The sequence below is a fragment of the Scatophagus argus genome, chromosome 15 (assembly GCF_020382885.2).
Source record: "Scatophagus argus isolate fScaArg1 chromosome 15, fScaArg1.pri, whole genome shotgun sequence".
Taxonomy (NCBI): domain Eukaryota; kingdom Metazoa; phylum Chordata; class Actinopteri; family Scatophagidae; genus Scatophagus; species Scatophagus argus.
Genome location: NC_058507.1, coordinates 22867996 through 22885298, shown reverse-complemented (window position 1 = coordinate 22885298; position 17303 = coordinate 22867996). Strand labels below are relative to the sequence as shown.

Genomic DNA, 17303 nt, shown 5'->3' with positions numbered 1-17303 from the left:
CTTGTCCCGCAGATTCCTAGCGATCATGACTGGACCTCCTGCTGCGGTCCTGCTGTCGTCCTGCTCAAAACCTACTGCAATTACTACTGTTTAGTCATAATCTGATTTAAATCTGTTAAGACTCAGTACAGCTACTACCATTATTGTTACTACCATTGTTATCAAAATCACCATAATACCTTCTGTATACTTCATTGTCATTATCATTATCTACATTTCGATACTTCTGGTATTATTACTGCTGCTATGCATCTCTGCTTGTGTGCTCCTTCTCTCACACCCCACCCCCTCTGCCTCTCTCCCCTGCTCTCTCTGTCGCTCTCCTGCTCTCTCTCTCTCTCTCTCTCTCTAATCCCAACCGGTCAAGGCAGATGGCCGCCCATCTTGAGCCAGGGTCTGCTCCGAGGTTTCTGCCTTCTAAAAGGCAGTTTTTCCTCGCCACTGTCGCCAAGTGCTTGCTCAAGGGGGAATGTTGGGCTCTCTCTATTTTACAATTTAATTAAAGAGTTTGGTCTAGACCTGCTCTAATTGGAAAGTGTCATGAGATAACTTTTGTTGTGAATTGGCGCTATATAAATAAACTGAATTAACTAGCATTTTCATGGTTCATATAACTTCAAAACACAATTGTTTGAGTTAAGATAAGATGAACTTTATTGGGGGGAAATTCACTTGTCGTGGCAGCTCACAAGAACAGAAAAAAGAGTGCAAAAAATGTGCGAAAACAGTTACCAAAAATATGGAGGTAATAAATTAACAATTCCCAAGTACAGTAAACACAGTACAAAATACAGCTATATACAGCCCTCATAAGGGAAGAAAAAAGGACTAGACCATTGAACTATGTAGTCTAACAGCAGCGGGAATGAAAGACCTGCGGTAGCACTCATTCCTACACTGAGGGTGTAGCAGTCTGCCGCTGAAGGAGCTGCTCAGAGCCTCCACTGTCTGATGCAGAGGATGAGAGGTGTTGTCCATGATGGATGTCAGCTTAGCTAACATCCTCCTCTCACCCACCTCCACAGAGTCCAGTGGGCAGCCTAGGACAGAGCTGGCCCTCCTGACCAGCTTATTTAGTCTCTTCCTGTCCTGGTCCGTGCTGCCCGGTCCCCAGCAGACCACAGCGTATTGAATAGCAGAGGCTACCACAGAGTCATAAAAAGTCCTTAGGAGGGGCTTGCATTCTCCAAAGGAGCTCAGTCTCCTCAGAAGTTGGAGGCGACTTTGGCCCTTGTTGTACAGGACATCGGTGTTATGTGACCAGTCCAGTTTATGGTTGAGGTGGACACACAGATACTTAAAACTGTCCACCATCTCAATGTCCGAGCCCTGGATGTTCACTGGTGTAAGTGATAATGTTCTTCTCCGAAAGTCAATCACCATCTCATTTGTTTTACAATCACCATTTTACTGGTGTTTAAGCACAGGTGGTTGCGCTCACACCAGTCCACAAAATCCACGATGACTGACCTGTACTCCGTCTCATTCCCCTCAGACACCCAGCCAACAATGGCTGAGTCGTCGGAGAACTTCAGGAAGTGACATCTGCTGGTGTTGTAGGTGAAGTCCGAAGTGTAGAGGGTGAAGAGTAGTTGATGATCCAAGCAGCCAAATGTCCACTCCAGCTTCCCTCTCAGCAGCACCGGTTGAATTGTGTTGAATGCGCTTGAGAAGTCAAAAAACATGATTCTCACAGAGCTCCCAGCACTCTCCAGGTGAGTCAGCGCCCGGTGCAGCAGGTAGATGACAGCATCATCCACCCTGATGTCTGGCCTGTAGGCAAACTGCAGCATGTCCATCGCTGTATGCACCACAGTGCGAAGGTGACTGAGGATGAGCCTCTCCATGGTCTTCATCATGTGGGAGGTCAGGGTGACAGGTCTGTAGTGGTTTGGCTCCTTGGGTTGTGCAGTCTTGGTACACAGGGTTTATGCTAGTTGCACTCGACTGAATCAGTACTACAAGGCTAACTTTCTTAAAATAGCCAAATAAATAAGCAGAAATGTCCCAGTACCACCCCCTAACCTTGCCGCAACCCCCAAGGAAGACTGATTATGATTCAATTCAGCAGCTCATAATGGAAGCATCCATTTATTATTGAAGAGTATGGGAGATGGATGGGGAGGTTCTCTGGCCAAGTCTTCATCATAGAGGAAATAAGGATGGTGGGATAAAAGGCAAATGGCAGAGAAGACAAAGTGAATAAAGATGTAAAATAGGAAGAGGAGTACACCTTCTTCCGTCTCCCTGAACAAACTCCTCAAACGAAGTGAGCAGCTTGCATGGGTTGCTTTTTAACATTTAAATAGGAGAAATGATGTGTTTGTATGTTAAATTTACATGACCATTGCTCACATGACCTCGTCCACCATCTTTGCCCTCTCTCTCCTACACACACTCTGTTATACCTTTTACTGTTTTACTTTTACGTAGTGCAGAGTTCTGTGCAAATGGCTGCATTGTGCAATGTTCCATGGGTGGTTGTCAGGAAAGGGCTGTGTGTGGGTGGGGTGTAAGGTATGGGGTAGCAGCAGGGGCTACAGAGGACCTCCAGAGTTCACAAGTCAGGGTTAGGGTTAGGGGTTAGGCTATATAATATAAAAACAGTAGAATATAAAAAAAACAGCAGATGATATAAACATCAGTGTAAACAGTATAAACAGTAGTGCATATGGCTGACAGGGTAGTGCAAAATGACAGTGTGTAATGGGAAAATGAGTAGTTTGAGAGTTCTGTGCAAACAGAGACTCGGCGAGGCTGTGTCTTGCAGCTACGTCAGGTGTATGATCAACCAGTTATACTAACCAGGTGCTAATGATCATCAATTTCACATGTAGGTTGAAACACAGTCATTAATTGAAACAGAAACAACTGAGTAGGAGGCTTAAACCTGGGTAAGGAACAGTCAAATTCTGCTACCAAGGTGAGGTTGTGGAAGACAGTTTCATGTCACAGGTCATACACCATGGCAACAATGAGCACAACACAACACAACACTACAATAATGAGTGTCTGTAGGCAACAGTGAAGAATGGTGGAGGTTCCTTGCAAGTCTGGGGCTGCATTTCTGCAAATGGAGTTGGAGATTTGCAAGCAGATACTTATACATCATGCAGTACCATCAGGGAGGCCTATGATTGGCACCAAATTTATTCTTCAGCAGGACAATGACCCCAAACATACAGCCAACGTCATTAAGAACTATCTTTAGCGTAAAGAAGAACAAAAAGTCCTGGAAGTGATGGTATGACCACCATAGAGCCCTGATCTCAACAACATCGAGTCCGCTATTAACACTTCCATTTTTGAACGCATTCATAGTTACAGCAATTCTTTGCTCGCTTCGATTCATCTCAGCAGCACTCATCTGCTCCAGCCTTGCTCCTACCCCCACCTGGCTCCTGCACCACTCCACTCACTGTACAGGAGCACGATGTCAGAAGGGTGCTCCTGGCAGTGAACCCCAAGAAAACTGCCGGCCCAGACGGAGTACCTGGTAAGGTGCTCAGAGCATGTGCCTATCAGCTCGCCCCGACCTTTACCAGGATCTTCAGCTTTTACCCCAGCCCAGGCAGTCATCCCGCGATGCCTCAAAGGAGGGTCGAAGGAGGTAGTCGACCCTCGACCCTTCGACCCTTCGACCCTTCGACCCTCACCAGTTCGCATATCGTGCAAACAGATCCACAGAAGAAGAAGAAGAATCAACTTTTATTGGCAGTATGTACATATTTTTACATACACACATACTGAATTTGACTACTGCATTTATCCCATCCTTAGTTGAACACACACATGCAACACCTGGCAAATTACATGCAGTGAAACACACAGGAGCAGTGGGCAGCACCAAGCGCCCGGGGAGCATATTGGGAGGTTAAGTGCCTTGCTCAAGGGCACATCAGCCGGCTAATGAAGGGGGGGGAGCATTTTATCGCATTAATCACTCCACCACACCCAAATTTTTCTTGCCCGTCCGGTGGGGGAATCGAACCGGTGACCCTCCGATCACAAGCCGCTTCTCCAACCTCTAGGCCACCGCTGCCCCACGACTTTGCCATAGCCCTCCACTCTGCGCTGAACCATCTGGAGCAGCATCCGGATGCTCTTTGTGGATTACAGTTCAGCTTTTAACACAAAAATCCCGGACAGACTCATCACAAAACAGGTCACTCTCGGCCTTCCTCATCTCACATGTGCCTGGATTAAGGACTTCGTAAAACCGACCTCAGACTGTGAGACTTGGCCCCCTACCTCCCCTCCACCCGCATGCTGAGCATCGGCTCCCCATGGGGCTGTGTGCTGGGCCCCCTCCTGTACTGCCTCTACACCCACGACTGCAGTTCGACCCATAACAACAACCTTATCGTCAAGTTTGCTGATGACACTACAGTGGTCGGACTTATCTCAAAGGGTGATGAGGCAGCGTACAGAGAGGAGATCCTGAAGTTGGCAGCCTGGTGTTCAGAGAATAAGCTCTCTCTGAACACCAAGAAAACCAAAGAGATCATTGTTGACTTCAGGAAGCACAGCATCGACCCAGCCCCCCTTTACATCAACGGTGTGTGCGTGGAGAGGGTCCACACTTTCAGGTTTCTCAGGTTTCTGGACAGAGAACATCACAGCAGTTATTAAGAAGACTCAGCAGTGGCTACACTTCCTGAGAGTCCTCAGGAAGCACAACCCATACTGTATATACTGTATCACAGTATGGTACGATAGTTGTACCCTTGCTGAAAGGGAAAGGCTCCAGAGAGTTGTAAAGGCAGCACAGAAGATCATTGGCTGCCCTCTCCCCTCCCCGATGGACCTTTACACCTCCTGCTGCCTCAACAGAGCCCAAAACATCACTGATTGAAACACACAGACATGCAACATGCGTGACACAACCGAGCAGTGGGCTTGCCCAGGGAGCAAATTGGGGGTTAAGTACCTTGCTCAAAGGCACATCAGCCGGCTCATATTAATCACTGCACCACATCCAAATTTTCCCTGGCAGTCCAGGGGGGGTCACAAGCCACTTCTCCAACCTCTAGGCCACGGTTGCCCCCCTTTAGATGTATGTAAATGTAGATGTATATGAAGTGCATTGTGGTTATTATGCTGTTGTTGCTGAAGAACTGCCCTGTTATTGAAAGCTTATAATGTTTGTATTTGCTCATTGTTTTATTTATGCTCTATGCTTGTGCTTTTTCCACATCAGAAGGTTTTCTGTATCAGGTCTATCACTGCTAGCCAATGGGCTGATATTTAACCAGTTGAAGGACTAGTGCAGAGCCAGTCAAATGACGGTTTGCCTGCCTTGTTAATGCGTAGTAAAATATCATGGTATAGTGCACTTCGGTAGCAGTTGGAGTTCTCCCTGCTCTATCTGCTTCTTCTACTCTCTCCTCTTTCCTCCACTATCCCACCAACACACTCTTCAGACATCTACAACCATCTGAATGTAGAGATAACAAGGTAGCCTAACTTAGATTTGCTCCACCTCCGTGCTGGACGCGTGTTTAACCCAGTGAGACAATATCACTCACATGACCGTGCCCTCTCTCTCTATCTCCTACATGCACACACACACACACACACACACACACACACAAACCGCATCTGTGCTTTTGCTGGATTGGCAGTTGCGCGTGTGTGTTGTTTATTAATAGCTTATAACAACTTTAATTGATGAGAAGTGGTGTTGATTGTTAGCTAATTTTGATTGTATTAATAAATTCTGTTACAGTTAAGTGATTATTTACATACTGGCATGATGACTGCTGGATTCTGACAGCTTTCAATCCTTCACTGCTTTGGGGCCAACTGAAAGCTGTGCTCCATGGCCTCACTGAACTCCCACAAGCCAGTCATGCCATGTCAACTCCTCTTGTTCACCAGCAGACCATGAGGTTTGTGGGAAAACATCTTTTTTCCAAAAAATGTGAGAAATTTCAAGGACGTGTTGAAAACACTTGCTACAAGGCATTAGTACATGATGGCGTACCATTTCAGTGTGCCATAATTTTTCAGACCTCACTCACAAACCTCAAATGTCAAGTTGCCACAGTGCCTCAAGTGGCAAAAGACTCTGCAGGCCAGACAGACTGATTATATACTGCTTGTGACTAACTTTATTTCCTATCTTTTGCAGAAACGAGGGCTGGTACAGTGAGCATTTAATATAATTTGAGCTGACATTCTCAGACAACAACTCAGCTAAATTACATACACTCACACGAACTCTCACAGTATTGATGGGCATTTAATATTGACCCTAAAACGATTTTGTTTGATCAGAGACTTACAATGTCAAAATGTTTTTATGGGAATTGGGGACCTACACAGTCTCTCCATGAATCGCCACCTGATTGTGGTGGAGGGGTTTGAGCACCCCAAGGATCATAGGAGCTGTGTTGTTGACAAGACAACTTTATTTGTATAACCCATTTTTACAAGCACTTTGTCTCAAAGGGCTTTATATAACATTATAGCAAAATCTTCTGCCCTTAGACCCTCACACTGACTAAGGAACTCCCAGAAGAAACCTTTAACAGGGAACAAATGTGAGAAACCCCAGGGTGAGCAGTCAGTATGTATGTGAAGTCTGAAGTAGTAGTGAAGTAACAGTTTTTTCCATTGATGTTAGTAGTATTGTTAATAAAATAGTGCCTTGCATTTACATAGATAATTTTTTGATAACATGTTCTTAATAACCAAAATGTGTGTTTAAGGATTTTGAGTTAAATGTCCCTGTCTTGGCTGACACGACTCTGCAGCATCGCATGGCAGTCAGGGACAGTGCCCTTGGACTGGCAGACCGGGGTGGTGGTCCCTCTTTTTAGGAAGGGGGACCGGAGGGTGTGCTCCAATTACAGAGGGATCACACTCCTCAGCCTCCCCGGGAAAGTCTATGCCAGGGTACTGGAGTCTGGTTTGGGAACCACAGGATTTCATCTCTGCTTTTTGCGGATGATGTTGTCCTGTTGGCTTCTTCAGGCCAGGACCTTCAGCGTGCGCTGGGGAGGTTCGCAGCCGAGTGCGAAGCAGCTGGGATGAGAATCAGCACCTCTAAATCTGAGGCCATGGTTCTCGACCGGAAAAAGGTGGTCTGTCCCCTTCAGGTTGGAGGAGAGTTCCTGCCTCAAGTGGAGGAGTTTAAGTATCTCGGGGTCTTGTTCACGAGTGAGGGAAGATGGGAGCGTGAGATTGACAGGCGGATTGGTGCAGCGACAGCAGTAATGCGGTCGTTGTACCGGCCCATCGTGGTGAAGAGAGAGCTGAGCCGCAAGGTGAAGGAGCCAGTTGAGGTGGCTCGGGCATTTGTCCCGAATGCCCCCTGGACGCCTTCCTGGGGAGGTGTTCCGGGCATGCCCCACCAGGAGGAGGCCCCGAGGAAGACCCAGGACACGCTGGAGGGACTATGTCACTCAGCTGGCCTGGGAACGCCTTGGGGTCCACCCGGAAGAGCTGGAGGAAGTGTCTGGGGAGAGGGAAGTCTGGGCATCCCTGCTCAAGCTGCTGCCCCCGCGACCCGGTCCCGGATAAAGCGGAAGAAGATGGATGGATGGAGTTAAATGTTGTAAAAGTGTGTAAACACTAATTACACACTAAATGTACATAATTGATTTATTGTCAGATGAAACTAATAGTAAAAGGAATTTAATCAAAAAAATGTCTTTTTTTAAATTTTAGATGTAATCAGTTTCAATTCTTTTGAGTGAAATTCATATCATGTTTCACAATGCACCTTTACAACTTGAGTTTCACATTAAACCTTTCAAATCCAGGTTGCATAGGGGTCTGTTTCTACTCTAACCATAATAGGAGGCTTTCATTCTTGCCCTCATGCCCAGTGTTGAAATTGAAATAGTAATAGCAATAATAATGATATGTACAATAACCACAATAATAATTCTAACAGCAACAATAATAATAACAATGATAGCAGTTAGTGTCAAGAAAAACAATAGCATGTCCGTGAAGGCATTTAATTAAACATACTGTTGAACTTGACAATTATAAAGCAACATCTGACATCATTCCTCCTCAAAAAACATTCTAAATCTGCAGGTCAAACTAATAAGTCTCTTTCTTTCTTTCTTTCTTTCTTTCTTTCTTTCTTTCTTTCAGGGAGAGGGAACATCATTCTCTAATCTCCAGGTCAGAGAGGAAGGCATTGGGAACCGCCGATAGGTGATGAATGGCTGGGCCGACTGCAACTGACAATATGCAGACAAACCAGATTGTTTGCAAATGGATGTGGGGAGATGGAGGATGGAGGTGGGGGGCTTAGATGTAACAGGGGAAGTCAGGGGCTGCCAAAGTGGAAGATGAGAGAAGAAGAGGGAGGAGGAGGTGCAAAAGGGGTTGTGGGATCCAGGATCATTTCTCATGATGGAGAAGAGGAAGGTGGAGGAGATGCAGCTACCTGCCCAGCAGAGAGGATCATTTGTTAGAGCTGATGAATGCAACTAGACAGCATACTGCCCTGGGGAATACACTACAGGGAGCTAGCATCATCACATCATTGTGTTGACCACCAGCCTTGTATACAATTCACCGTAACGAATACGAAGTTTCTCTTCTACCCATTCTGTTTCAACTGAACGTAATATAACACAGCTCTCTTCAACAGGAGATTCTTATTGGTGATTTTATTTTTATTGATTTAAACAAAAAAGAAATAAATATAACAGATTTTATTCAGCTGTAGCATATCTTGGATATGAAGATGATGTCTTTAAATTACCTTCTGCACAAAAGTGTTTTCTTCTTGTTATTCGCTGTGATGTTTGAGCTTCACTTTGAAGAGAGATGGATGGGCAGTTTGTTCACCTTAAATCTCATTTTAAACTGCACAATGTGTCTATAAGTTCCAGTGACATTACGCTGAGCCAATCATTTTCCAATATGCATCAATATGTATGATGCAGAAACTTGAAGAGGTGGAAACTTGAAATCTCTCGTAAATGTATAATGATTTAAGAATTCACCTCAATCGTCCAATCTGTCATGAATGCTGTTTCTCACAGGTCTTTATTTCTTGCCTGTAGTTGTGTTGATGGTCCATGGTGAAGAACCAGGCAGAGCTACCAGAGAATTCTCTGTTTGCAGCCTATTACTCAAAATTAATTGAGGATAACAAGCATAATCCCAGGTTTCTCTTCAGCACTGTAGCCAGGCTGACAGAGAGCCATAGTGCTATCGAGCCTTGTATCCCTGTGACCCTCAGCAGCAATGACTTTACAACCTTTTTTAATGACAAGTTTTTAAACATTAGAGACAAAATTCAACACCTACTGACCTCAGCTGGTACTGATCGACATCCAAACACTGGAACCTTAAAAATAACAGTAGTAACAGATAATCATCTTGACTGCTTTTCTCCTATTCACCCTCATCAGCTATATTTACGTATATATTAATCCAAGCTAACTACATGTCTGTTACACCCCATCCCTACTAAGCTACTCAAAGAAGCTTTACCCTTACTTAGTGTGACCTGTCGTCTCTTTCCCTGCCACTATATGGCATTGTGCCAAAGGACGGAGCGCTTTGATTGAGGGGCGGTGCGATGCGTCTCTATATATAGATGTGCGATGCACTTGCCTCTTCCGCTTCCTTCCTGTGGCCACCGTGATTGTGTGACGTGGTCGTTGTGGGCGTATGATCCTCTTCGCTCAGGTAATGTATTCTGCTATTCTTTCGTTGCTGGTGTATGCACAGCGCGGTGGTTTTGGTGATGCGATCTTTGCTTTGTAGAGCGCGACCGGCTGCCGGGCCGCGGGGATGTGTCGGCCCGCTGTTAGTTTTTCCTGGAGATGCTCACCTGCCCTTTTGGTAAGTCCGCGATTGTCCGCCGTCCAGTGGCTCTGTCCCTCGTTCCCCAGCTGATTGTTTTGGTGTTTTGGTGCAGCTGAGTGATTGACCCGAGACGGGAGCTGGTTGTCTTCGGCCTCTTTCCGGCGTAGCCGTAGCCTTATGGAACGAGGCGAGGGTAAACTGCCGGCCAATACCAGTCACCCCTCCCTGGGTCTGCGCTGCTGTTTTGGCTCTACTCCCGTTTGGCTCTATTATTGTATCGGCTTTATTGCTGTTTTGGCCTTATGTGGAGTTTGTTCCTCCCCTTTTTTTCTGTGTGGGTTTTTTTCTTTTATTGTATTGATGAGTTTATTATATTGTTTTTCCGTTAATCCCTGGTGGTGGTGTGCTCTTCACGATCCCCCCCTTTATTTGGTTTTGTGTGTGCGTGTGTGTGTAGTTTCACGGGTGATTCTTTTGAGGACCTCCCCCCTCCTTATGGTTGTCCTGTCGCATGGTAGCCCTGGCCAGCTTTATTTGCCCCTTGGTTTATTTTATTGTGTGTTTAATTGGTGTGACTGTTTTGAATTGTATTCTGTTTATTTCATTTGTCAATACATTGTTTTTGTTGTGGAACCGTCTTGCCCCGTGGTACTGAATCTGTGTGGCCTTGGTCTAAATAACCAACACAGTCGAGCTCAGATTTCCTGGGGTGCAATTCCCCGGGTGGTGTTGTCGCAACCACGATTTTTATGCTCCATAGTGTACACCTCGCCACATTAGCATCTGTATATTAGACATGATCAGTCTGTCCCTAATGACAGGCTATGTACCCCAGTCCTTTAAAATAGCTGTTGTCAAACCTCTCCTTAAAAAACACACACTTGACCCAGAGGTTTAAAGCAACTGTAGGCCAATATCTAATCTTCCATTTCTTTCCAGGATCCTTGAAAGAACAGTCGCCAATCAGCTAAGTGACTTTCTTCAAAATAAAAACTTATTTGAGAATTTTTAGTCTCGCTTTAGAGCTCATCATAGCACAGAAAGAGCATAGGTCAAAGTCACAAATGACCTCCTACTGGCATCAGACAAGGGACTTATCTCTGTCCTTGTACTGTTAGAACTTAGCGCTGCATTTGACACCATTGACCATTCCATCGTATTGCATAGGTTGGAACACCTGATTGGCATCAAAGGAACTGCATTAAGCTGGTTTCAGTGTTATTTATCAGATCAATCTCGATTTGTTCATGTTAATGATGCATCATCCACACTCACAAAAGTTAGCCACGGAGTTCCCCCAGGTTCTGTCCTTGGGCCAATACTATTCACCCTTTATATGTTCCCCATTGGTGATATTATTAGGAAACACTCCATACATTTTCATTGTTATGCAGATGACACACAACTGTACTTGTCAATGAAACCAGATGAAACAAATCAGCTAGTCAAACTTCAGACATGTATTAAAGATATAAAAACCTGGATGAATCGCAATTTCCTACTTCTAAATTCAGACAAAACTGGAGTTATTGTTCTGGGCCCTGAACACCTTAGAAACAAATTATCCAGTGATATAGCAATGCTAGATGGCTTGGCCGTGGCCTCAAGATGTAAGATGTTGTGTAAACAAGACAGCTTGGGGCTGCTGTAACAAATCATTAGAGTTTGATGTAATTGCATGTAATACCTATCCTGTGTGTTTCAGTTTAAGGAAAGTGATTTTCTGACTTAATATTATTTCTACCTCACTCTTGTACTTTTATCTTATTTTATTTTATTCTGTTATTATATCTTACTCGTTCTTACGTTTTATGTATGCACCAATCAGTAAGACAAATTGCTAGTAATGTGAAAGCTCTTCACTTACATGACAATTCTGAATCGGTCACACTCAAACTCACACACCAACTCTGCCACAATTGGGCTAGGCTGTATAAGGGGGCAATTTTAATTTAATCAAGAATTATTTATTCAGTTCTGTTAAATGCTTTACGTCTATTTTAATACTCTTTATTGTTGATGATTGGAAGTGTGGTTGTTTTTATGAGCTAAAGGACAGTTGAATCTATTTATCTATCTATATCTATCTATCTATCAATCAAATAGGAAGGAATAGACAAGTAACCTATAACATAAGAAGTTTAAATGACACTGTGACATCCTACATCAGTTTTTGTGAGGACTCGTGTGCAGACCAAAACCAATACACCATGGTTCACCAACAAACTCAGGAAGCTGCGCCAGGATAAAGAGGAGGCCCACAGAAGTGGGAACAGGGCCCTGTACAAACAGGCCAGGAACACACTGACGAGGAGGATCAGAGCTACTCAAAAGAGTTAAAGCAAGGCGCCTGGACTTGTGAAGATAGGCTTGAAGACGTTTCGCTGCTCATCCAAGCAGCTTCATCAGTTCTGATAAAACTGACTGGTGGGGAACAAATATATACACCTCAGCGGGAGTGACTAAGTGACTAAAACAAAGGATCAGATAGCCCTGCAGATTGGTCTATGTAGTTGGACAGCCTGTCTGACGACTGGCTAGTGGCTATGGGAATGTTAATGAGTTTGGGTATGACCGGTTAACGACCTATTGTTGTTATGGTTGTTGTGTGAATTGGGGTGAAACTTACTAGGAATGGAAGGGAGGACAGCATTGTAAGTGCAAGAGAGATGATGTCTAAGTCCACCACCTCTGTTAAGTGAAGGTTTTTCCAACTTAACATAGATGGCTTCCTTCCAGTGCAGTGAGGAATGCTCTGACCTTTACATTGGTGAAACAAAACAGCCACTCCACAGAAGAATGGCACAGCACAGGAGAGCCACCTCCACAGGACAAGACTCAGCAGTCCACTTACACCTCAAGGAAAAGGGACATTCCTTTGATGACAGCTATGAGGCAGGAGACCAGGAAGGCTCCAGGACCCGATGGAGTGTCCCCCTCCTGCCTGAGAATCTGTGCTGACCAGCTGGCACCCATCTTCACCCTGATCTTCAACAGATCTCTGGAGCTGTGTGAAGTACCCTCCTGCTTCAAACGTTCCACCATCATCCCAGTCCCCAAAAAACCCCCCATCACGGGGTTGAACGACTACAGACCCGTCGCCTTGATGTCTGTGATCATGAAATCCTTTGAGAGGTTGGTGCTGAACCACCTGAAGTTCATCACAGGCCCCCGGCTTGACCCCCTGCAGTTTGCCACCTCGGCCACCAAACAGGACAGGAACCGACTGCAACGGATAATCAGGTCTGCAGAAAAAATCATCGGGGCGGACCTGCCCTCCATTCAGGACTTATACATGTCTAGGGTCCAAAACCGGGCAGGAAGCATCACTGCAGACCCCTCACACCCTGCACACAAACTGTTTGATCTGCTTCCCTCTGGTAGGCGTTACAGAGCTCTGTATGCCAAGACTACCAGACACAAAACCAGTTTCTTCCTCGAGGCTGTCTCCCTGATCTCCCCGTAATCCACCTGCCATTGTATGAACCATCACACTGTTTGCACTACATCATTCCACTGTTTGCACTACATGTATATATATATATATTTATCTCGTTTTTTTATTCTTGTAAATACTTTATTCTTCATTTTTTATTACTACTATTTGTTTTTTGTATTTTGTATGGTGCACAGGAGAGAGAAAATCCGGAGTCAAATTCCTTGTATGGTCACACGTACTTGGCAAATAAAGCTGATTCTGATTCTAAATGATCTGAGCAGGATATGCCCACAGTGTCAAGAAAGGCAGCAGGATGTCTTTAAAATTGATCACATTTGAGTAAGTATTAAACATTCAGTTGATGTTATTCTTGTATTAACATTTTGAATAACTGATACAACTTTTCCCAGGAACTTTGCTTAATGATGAGGTTGAGGGCCCATAATCTGAAATTCAGCATTGTGCAGGTAGGCTAAATATTTAAGTCATAATGGATAACCCTAAGTGATTACATAAAAACAGTGTGTGTTTAAATAACTCCTTGATGCAATAATGGAATATTTCTTTGTGTGATCAGACACTTCTCCTAGTGATCAGTTGGATCACGAAGATGTGAACCATCAGGAATCTCATAGTCGAAGCTGCAGTGACGGTGAAGAGGCCCCCAATGCTACATATCTCACAGCATCCCACCAACTGGGTATTTGATCTGTTTTGTTTTAAGATTTCAGAAAGCTTATACAAGTAATTTATCAATAATGATCAAGTCTAGTGCATTATTCCAACAGGAGACCCAGCTTTTGTTCACAAGATTGTAATTGAATTCAGTATTACTGACTTCTATATTCTATATTATAAATGAAAAGTCATGTATTATGCATGATCTAAAAATGTATTTCTTCTTCCTCTTCTTTCCAAGACATATCCTGGTGTCCAGCAGATGGACCAACACAGCCTTTCCTGAGGGTGTATCCACGAACTGTGCAGGGGGGATAGAAAGAGAGCCTTCAACAATTCATGGTTCACGCACTTCACATGGTTGAAGTAAATCGTGGCTCTGCTGATTTCACATCTTTTCTTGAACCATACAAAGAGGTTTTTCATCAGCTTTTTCACTTATGTCGGATAAGTATAACTTTGCCTGTTAGCAGTACCAGTTGCGATAAAAATCATTTGAGAACAACAATGAATGATGACAGGCTTAACAATATTGGATTGCTTAGTATTGAAAGGAGAAGGGCAAGGTCATTGAACTTGGATGCTTTGTCCATCAACACCAAAACAGGCGTATTCAACTGTCATAATCTTAATGCTTTGGTGTATAGTGGGGCTGATTTGTTTAACTGTATATTCTACATGGTTTCCTAACATGTTGTTAGAGTTGTAATAAAGTTGTTCATAACTAAACTAAATTGATTGTTTCTGTCTCTGTAAGGTAACAAAGAGGTAGGCTTAGATGCCTATGAAACACAAGCGTTTATCTTGCTGAAACTAATATTACTACTACTACTACTACTACCAGTATACTCTTCTGGAGCACATATCAGTGTCTTGTGACCAGAGGGTCCCTGGTTCGTTTCCCCCCCGAACTGGCAGGAAAAATTTGGGTGTGGGGGTGTGATTAATAATGCCCCCCCTCCATGAGCCGGCTGATGTGCCTTTGAGGTACTTAACCCCCAGTTTGCTCCCCGGGCACCTGACAATGGCAGCCCACTGCTCCTGTGTGTTTCACTGCATGTTGCATGTGTGTGTGTTTCAGTCAGTGATGGGTTAAATGCAGAGAAGTAATTTCCCACCATGGGATTAACCCTCTGAAGTCATGTATAATTGTCAGTTGTTGACTATTTTTGATTCTAATTTTATATTTTAACTTAGAATTTTTTTTATCTTGCCATTTTGGAATCATTTTTGATCAGCACAACCTCACAAGTGTGATTTACTGTTGTTTTTTTCATTTTGACATACTGTATTGACACACTGGACCTAAAATCACACAAAACTCTAAAATCCGACTGGGGAAAATGCGCTGAAATGCGCTGAATGAAGTGCGCTCAATGTGCTGGTGTTTACTGCGTCTTCTTGCATAAAATGCGCGCCCCAAACGCGCACCAAACGTGATGGCAATGGTCATGAAAAAAACAGTGCGTATATTTTTTATCATAACTCGGGTTTTACTTGACATATTAACAAAATTTAAAAACTGGTATATAGTTTGAAGTGCCCACTTTCGATTCAGCGAGGCTGCGTCTTGCAGCTACGTCGTCTTAAAGTGGTCTTGTGATAAGGACGCGCCGGCACGTCTGTCGACTCCTGAGGGTTAATAAAGTATAATACAATTAAAAATGGTAAAATTTAATCAGGCTATTAATAGAGTAATTCCTAACTAATTCCTAACATCCTAATAATAGTAAGTTGCAGTAGTCCAGCCTAGAAGTAACAAAAGCATGGACAAGTTTTTCAGCATCACTCTGAGAGAGGACGCACCTAAGCAATATTATGGAGGTGAAAGAAGGCAGTCTTAGAGATCTGTTTCATGAAGATAACGCAGAGGTTCCTCGCAGTCGTGCTGGCATCCAAAGTAATGCCGTCCATAGCCTCAGCTATTCTAGTTACAAGATGTTTGGGGCCTAGAAAAATGACCTCAATTTTGTATGAGTTTAATAATAAGAAATTGGAGGTCACCCTGTCCTTTATGTCCTTAAGACATGCCTGGAGCCTGGCTAACAGCTCTGCTTCTTCAGACTTTAAGAATAAGTACAGCTGAGTGTCATCAGCATAACAATGAAAGTTTATGCCATGTTTCTGAATAATATTTCCTTCAATTAAGTTCAAAAGAAAGAAGAAAAGTTCAAAGGAAATTTGAAAGTTTGGTCAGACATTCAGACATTTGGTCAAACATTGGTCAGATAAAAAAGGATTTTGTGGGAAGGCTATTAAATGTTCAATTTCAATGCCATATGTGAGAACAAGGTAGAGAGTATGATTAAAATAATGACTTGGTTTATGTACACGCTGAGAGAAGCCGATCGAATCGAACAAAGAGGTAAATGCTGTACAAATGGCATCATTATTATCCAAATGAATATTAAAATCACCCACAATAATTACTTTATTTGTTTAAAGGACTAGACTTTGAGAATTCAGACAAAAACTATATGTAATGGGAGCACAGTATATTGTAACAACTAAAATTGGCTGCACTGTTATCCAGGTTGGGTGTGAAGGGCAAAGAATAGGATCTGAAATTAATTATGATTGAGTTTAGGATTGATTTCTAGGCTGAAGTCAGAAATGGCTGCAACTCCACCTCCTTGGTCAGTGTCTGGAGGAATGGATTAATTTAGACTAACATATTAACATATTATGTCATTAATTAACATATTCACATGAATTCATATGAAGATATGAATTAACATATTCTTCAGAACGGAGCCAAGTTTCAGTTACACAAAATAAATCTATATCATGATCTGACATTAAGTCATTTACAAAAACAGCTTTAGATGACAGAGAACAAATGTCTAAAAATCCACATTTAATTCTCCTATTTGTTTGAATTGTGGTATTGTTGGTGTTAATCTTAATTAGATTTTTATGTAGAACTCTTCTTTTGGTATTTGGTGCAATTAATTTAGGTAGTTGGGGGACAGACAAAGTCTCTATGGTTTTTAGGGTGGATAACTCTTCTAATGGAAGCTCACAGAGGCGTGTAGGACCACGACTCAGCATCCTGCTCTCAACTCTGGGTTGTCATGGTTTTAGATTATTAAGAAACTCAGTCAGATTCCTAGATAAGAGAGCTGCTCCATCCAAAATGGGATGAATGCCATCTCCTAATCAGACCAGGTTTTCCCCAGAAAGTCTGCCAGTTGTCTACAAAGCCCACATCGTTTGCTGGACACCTTGACAGCCAGCAGTTGAATGATGACTGTCACTGTTCAAATACTGTCCAAAGAAAACTACAGAGTCAAACATGGTTTTTACAAATGTACACACCGATTCAACATTAATTTTAGTGGCCTCCGACTGGTGTCATTAATGCCTACATGTATTACAATCTTACTGTAATTATGCTTAT

General features: G+C 43.4%; 1 long non-coding RNA gene across 1 annotated transcript; it reads left to right on the top strand.

Annotated features, from left to right (window-relative positions):
- The first annotated feature begins 13481 nt into the window (after positions 1–13481).
- Positions 13482–14741, top strand: LOC124072491. Its single transcript, XR_006845517.1, has 3 exons — positions 13482–13692; positions 13803–13925; positions 14145–14741. It is a non-coding gene; the product is annotated as an uncharacterized LOC124072491 (long non-coding RNA).
- The last annotated feature ends 2562 nt before the right edge of the window (positions 14742–17303 follow it).